Below are 6,394 nucleotides of genomic sequence, written 5' to 3'. Positions count from 1 at the left end.
CTTTGACCACACATCTCCTTATTTTTTGGTTAGAGACAAACACCTGCTCCGCTGCGTCGACTCAGCCTTGTTCAGCTGAAAGTGCTTATGGAGATGGCACACCTTGTGCATGTTTCCCCTTATTCCTCCACGCTTGATGTTATTTATGGACGCATGCTGTAATGTGAGAGGAGCATTCCGGTTGTGACCCCCTTAATGTAAACATCAATAATACATTGCACAGATTTATGTTTTCCCTCTATTGAAAAGTCTGTCTTCTTGGAGATCAAATCGATACATAATTCATAGCAGGCGACGTAAATAATTGCATATTTCAGGGGTACAATCAAAACAGAAATGAAACTGAGCCTGGAATGGGATCAGATGAGAAATAAACTTTATTATTTGTTAGCACAATTCAAATTAAAGTGATTAAGGAGCATTTTTAAAGGATAAGTGCACAGCTGTGGTGAATTACCACCACGATTTTGTCCAGCAATTCAGCAAGTGTAATAATACAGATATTTTAAAAAGACCTTTTCACCTTTTACTGCGAGATAATTTTACTGGAAGATGAGGCATCTGGGGGGCTGAAGCATACAGAGGCTGTGGTTGTGCATTTTTATCAGCTGTGATGCTAAAAATGTTTTATTTGTCCTTAATAGTTGCTAGAGGAAAGGTGAACGGGTCATTTAAAACAAAAGGATTTGGCCCTTTGGGATCCTGTGTGTTCCCGGTGCTCATCCAATTTCATGGCAATCTGTTTTCATATAGAAAGGCATCCTGCATGTTGACATTTTCCTAAAGGCAATAAAAGCTCATAAAGAGCTTACTAAGCAAAAAAAAAAAAAAAAGGATACAACTGTTTTATACAGTTATGTTTTGCAGACAACAATGGAAAAAGGATTTGTCTAGGATACTGCAATACATTTTACACTCAGGCTCACACACTGGTACTCCCACCCACCACCAATAAGCTAAGATTTAAGTTCTCACAGTGTTCAAAGTCCTGGCTGCTAGCCCCATGCTGGTTCTGGGAAAGACCTCATGGAGCTGCACTGCAGGGTGCTGAAGTTCTGAAGTCTCTAATTTGGACCTCTGTGTGCTCCGAACCCTCTGATGAAGCTACATGCCATCCAATGTTAAGAGTTCTTCTGTCAGACCGTTCCTTCTTGCTTCCAGATTAACCCCCAGTAGTAGCAGAGCTGAGCCGGGGTGGGAATGAGGAAGAAATGAAACTGACTAATGAATTAGAGTTTTAATGTAGTAAGATCTGAGTTTCGTAGAGGGCGGAAAAATAAATAAATAAAAAAGGATGAAAGGAAATTGAACCTTGGTGGTGAGCAAATAGGTCAGTCAGCACACGTATACTATGAAGCAATTTTTTGCTATAGTTTGATATTGGGTGAAGTATATTCTCTGGAGAGTTTAAGGTATATTTGGGTTCATGAAGTCTTACAAATATTAACATTAAGATGATAAATATATGATTAAAAGAACATAATTTACTTAAATATTAGTTTTACTTTTTCTGCTTTTACACTTATACAAATGTAGCGAGGGAGAGCCATGATGATAAACTCTGATTATAAACCTTTTGAACAGGCAAAACACTGAATCCTTCACTCTCTGGGAAGATTATAATTATGTTAATGTATACATCTCACTAATACATGTTCCCTTACATACATTTAGACTCTAATTAAACTAAAAAAAAACATTTTGGAAATCCAGTCACAGCATTAATATATTTTCTTTGTCACAACATGGTAATTTAATTAACTGCCTGTCACTTAATTATGCCAAAAACACCAATAAAGCAACATTCAGCATTCTCATTCAATGACTATTTTTCCTGTCATTTTGACATGCCTTTATCTGGCACCGAGATAAAAGCATCGTTTTCTCAGTTGATGAGCAACTTCTCAACATAACAGCACATGAATGACTGAAACCTTTTGTGTGGACTCCTTTCTGTAAATGTTATTTTTCACATTTACTAATTCAAGTATTTAAAGCCACAACACATAACTTTTACCATAGTGGTGAACCACCTGTAGCACAGAAGAGAGCAAGAGGCAGGGTGTGAGCAGTGCATACATGAGAGTGATTGACAGCGCTAAGACCCTCCTCCTTGTTTCTAATGGAGCAGTGTATTTATTCAGATGACAGCAGGTCCATAGAGAGGAAGCAGAGAAACTAAAATTATTTTAACATATTATGTGTCTCATATTATGCATGAGACACATAATACAATGTAGTGATAGTTTTAACAAATACACAAAAGAAGCATTTTTTATAAATGTTAACTAAATACTAAATTAATTTATCTGTTTTTATGCACACAATTGTTTATTCACCAGATTAAAAACTACAGCGGCAGAGAATTATGGGACAAGCACAAAACCTTAGCTCTTAAGCTACAATAAATGTGAAACGTTTACTAATGTTAACAAATTAGTGTCAATAAATTATATATCACAATATATATAATTTATAAAAACCACATAATATTTACTACAACTGTTTTTAATACATCAAGTTGGCCACAACAGCTGCACTGTATAAGAACAGGTAATTTTAGGCTAAAGTGTATCAAAATGAAATACCAAAATGTGCTTAATAATTTTTGACCCAGAAAAGCTACACTCTGAAATTGTATAATCTATATTTTATCTATTGACTTTGGTATAAAACCATTAACACTTGACCATGTAAAATGTAGTAGTGAGGGAATTTAATGACTTTAATGCCTACCTGCTGGGTTCTATACATTGGTGACCATAGAAATGACTAGAATACACAAATCCATATTGTATATTTTATTATCAGCTTGCAGTTATTTTTGTCGCCTTATATAGTATTTATTAAACTCTCCAGGTTTTTCGATTTGCACCATGATTACGGTTGACTGACTGGAACGTTATTGCCTTTTCTGACCCACAGAGTAAATGAAGCAACGTGTTATCGTAATGTGAATTAAATAGATGGTCCGCTGCTTACTGGACAAAGGAAGACATTTTCAGAGCTATTAAATGCTGCTACAGTTATGGTGGGAGAGCTGCTATGAAAGGTGATTTCAGCTTCCTGCTTTGCTTCATTTCTACGAGACAAATTGATATTATTATGCAATGCAGATATGCCTGAGAGAACGCATGCCTTGCCTTGCCTGCAGGGATAAAACTACTTGCTGATGTATGCATGTCTGCGGAAGCACAGACAGGTGCTTTCTTTCCATGTCTGTGCATTTTGTGTGGGGTAGAGTTTTTCTAAATAGGCCTAACTGAGAGGGGGGATTGTGAGCAAGAAAACGCCTCCATAAGTAGAAGGCAGCGGGATGGTTTGACTGAATTGACTTTTCATTTTTACCATAGCCTGGAGGAAGTAAAAGATGAATGCAATGAAGCGCTCGCATGTTTATCTGCAAGTCCTAAAAGAAAGAGGATGCGCCTCTAAATAAGAGCTGCTCCCGGGTAATTATTCTTGTGCTGAAACTTATGAATAAACCGTAACTTTATTTCCATTTTGTCCGACATTTGTAGACACTCAACTGATAAATAGGCGTGTCCAAACTTACAAACTTTGCTGTATGCGCAATACAAGAGGGAGTTGATGAATCCGGTTCTCACGCAGACAGCAGTTCTCCATCTGGTTCCCTGTTTTGTCAAGCTGGATTTTAGCAGGCTTTGTGCCTGTCTGTGGGTGGACAAAACATGCCCTGTGATAGGCACTTACAGCATTTAACAATGGGTAGCGATGATGGATGGATCAAGATGTTGATTACAGTCAGTAATGGCAACGAGCCTTGAGACTGTCGCAGCCTTCTTTCATCCAACACTCTTCCTCCCACCAGTGCACCAAAGCAACACGGTAATCATCCTCTCCTCCCTGTCGCCGGCGCTGCCTCGCTGAATGTTTGATGCCATTCTGAGGTTGCACGGTCACGTGTTAGAACGGGACTAATCCAGCAGTGCTGGCAAATTAGTTCAAGCAGGTTGGCAGGGATAATGTGTTAACACACGGTCACACCTGTGACACACCATGTGATTAGTTTTATTTTCAGGTAAACTATGCTAATTATATGGGGGCAAGATAAAATGTAGGAGCTAATCTGTTAGAGTGGGGAAAAAACAGACATATTCCTTTTATGCTGAAAGACTACATTTTATCTGCAACCAACAAAAATGTTAGGGGGTTTTTGTCACAGGACAACATTTTGAAGATGAGCTGCAAGAAGGAAGTGCGCTGCATTAATGCAGTTAGTCTATCTTAAACCTGGCATGGATGTTCAGTTTGCAACAATCTGGTAGAAATTGATGGACAGAGAAAAAAAATACTCCCCTCAATGCACCCATAGCGTTTTCAGAAGTGACTTTTACTAAATATAAAAAGCGCAACACAGTGAGGAAAGGGGACAAATTAGAATTCCTTGCAAAAATGTTATGTGAATGCAGTAAGCTGAATATTTTTTAGCAAAAATTGCAGAAGCGTTTGAAGTCAACTGCAGGAAACTTGCAGAAATGTAAAAAAATAAATAAAATAGGTAGAAGAGAAGCAGCAGGGTAAGCAAAAGCCTGCTAAAATGCAATTGTTACCTAAACAGATAATTGTCAGGTTACTTCACTCTTTCCAGTTTAGGAACATTTACTTCCCAGTCAGTATTTAACATCCATACTGACTTGTTGGATATATACTGTTGTTGGATATAAAAATAAATTAGGAACCACTAAGCTAGGTGATGTCATACCATGAATAATGTTTCTATTTATGTTTTTTCTGTATATTGTATGAAATATTGGCCAAAAAAAATTTATAAATAAAATAAAAAAGGTTTATTAAACCTTTTTAATGTTGTACATTTTAATAGTATCTCTAAAAGAAATCTTGACACTGACACCTCTGAGGTAGAATGAAGGCAGCACAGTTTGAAGTTGGAAAGACATGGAGACAAAGTAACGAAATGTCTTCCTCTCTCAGCTCAGGAATTGACACACTTTTTCAGAAGTCAGAAGAACTCATTATAAAAAAAATTTCCCCCACCAATTCTAGTGAGCCTCCAAATTAGGTGGCAGAGTTGTGTTCTAAGAGTTGAGGAGACAATCATCATGAGATAAAAAGTATTGCAAAGCTCTTTTTTAAATAAATAAATAAATAAATAAATAAATCACATTTTAGCTCCCAGCAGGTGACTAGATATGATTAAAAACAATTTATAAATAATCTAATTTCAACTTCAACACTTGGAAATCCCAGGATATAGCACTACTTTTTCCTCACGTCTGCTCTACAATGAACAATTATTATAGCGTGTGGAGAAACCAAACATCGATGGACTTTGCATCTTTTTTTGTATATTTTTCAGCTTTCATGCTAACTTGCTGATTGCATGCAAATCTTTCTCCTGCCCTGACAGTGTCTTAGCTTCCTTTTGCCAAGTAACCCTGAAAGGTGCAGTCATGCCTTGAGCTCCCTCCAGTCTCCTTCCTGTTCCCTCTGCCACATTTATCTCTCTCCTCTGATAAGGTATTAGAGGAGCAAGAGGAGGAAGGGAAGCCTCAAGAGGACATTGCTCTTTGTGTGGTTCGTGACCAACATTCATTAGCAGTGCCTTGGTTTCGAAGAAGGGATTTGGAGTGATTAAATGTAATTAGTTCTAGATGGTTAGTGATGTGGCATATTGGTAAATAAAAGGGGAGTGGGGGATCTTTCAGAGGACTTTTCAAAGTTAGTAGATCTGTGCAAAGCTGCAGAAATATGATGCCAAGAATCTGTTCAATCTCTAGCAAAGACACACACAAAACAAAGTGGAACGTCATCGTTATTCCAAATATCTTGATTTAATCGACATATGAAGATTAGGATCCCAATTTCAAGCAGCTTTAATGCAGTTATGGGTGTGGCATGTGGTGACAGGGGGGAAAGTCTTCTAGTAGTGGATTACTTTATATTTTGTCCATTTACATACTGCAGCCACTGACTTGTTACGATTAGAGACTGAGTTTGGTGAGAGTCTTCAGAACTTCCAGGTTTTTGGAAAGTTTTTGGTGAAAAAAAACTATATATCAATACCACAAAAGATGAATAGAAAAGTCTAAGGTCTGGGAAGCAAAATTGTAAATATCAAATAGACAGACTAGGTGCTGCACTTGCATGTGCAATGCTACGAGTCAACTAAAAAGTGGATTATTGAATGAAACACTTATTACATAGAGCTAGCCCAATTTTCTTCTCATGCACGTAGACATGTAAATGTGTTTCAGCCACTCTGGGTGACTGCGCTAAATATTTTCCGAGATCCACTTTTGTGCAAGAGATTAAAGGGTAAATGCTGCTGCCCTCTGAATTACCATCACAATACGGCCGTCTGGTTATTATCTCTGCACTGAGTGTCAACAAGGGAGCTACTTCGGGAGTT

The sequence above is a fragment of the Gambusia affinis genome, linkage group LG21, assembly GCF_019740435.1.
Source record: "Gambusia affinis linkage group LG21, SWU_Gaff_1.0, whole genome shotgun sequence".
Classification (NCBI taxonomy): domain Eukaryota; kingdom Metazoa; phylum Chordata; class Actinopteri; order Cyprinodontiformes; family Poeciliidae; genus Gambusia; species Gambusia affinis.
This window is presented reverse-complemented; position numbering follows the sequence as displayed.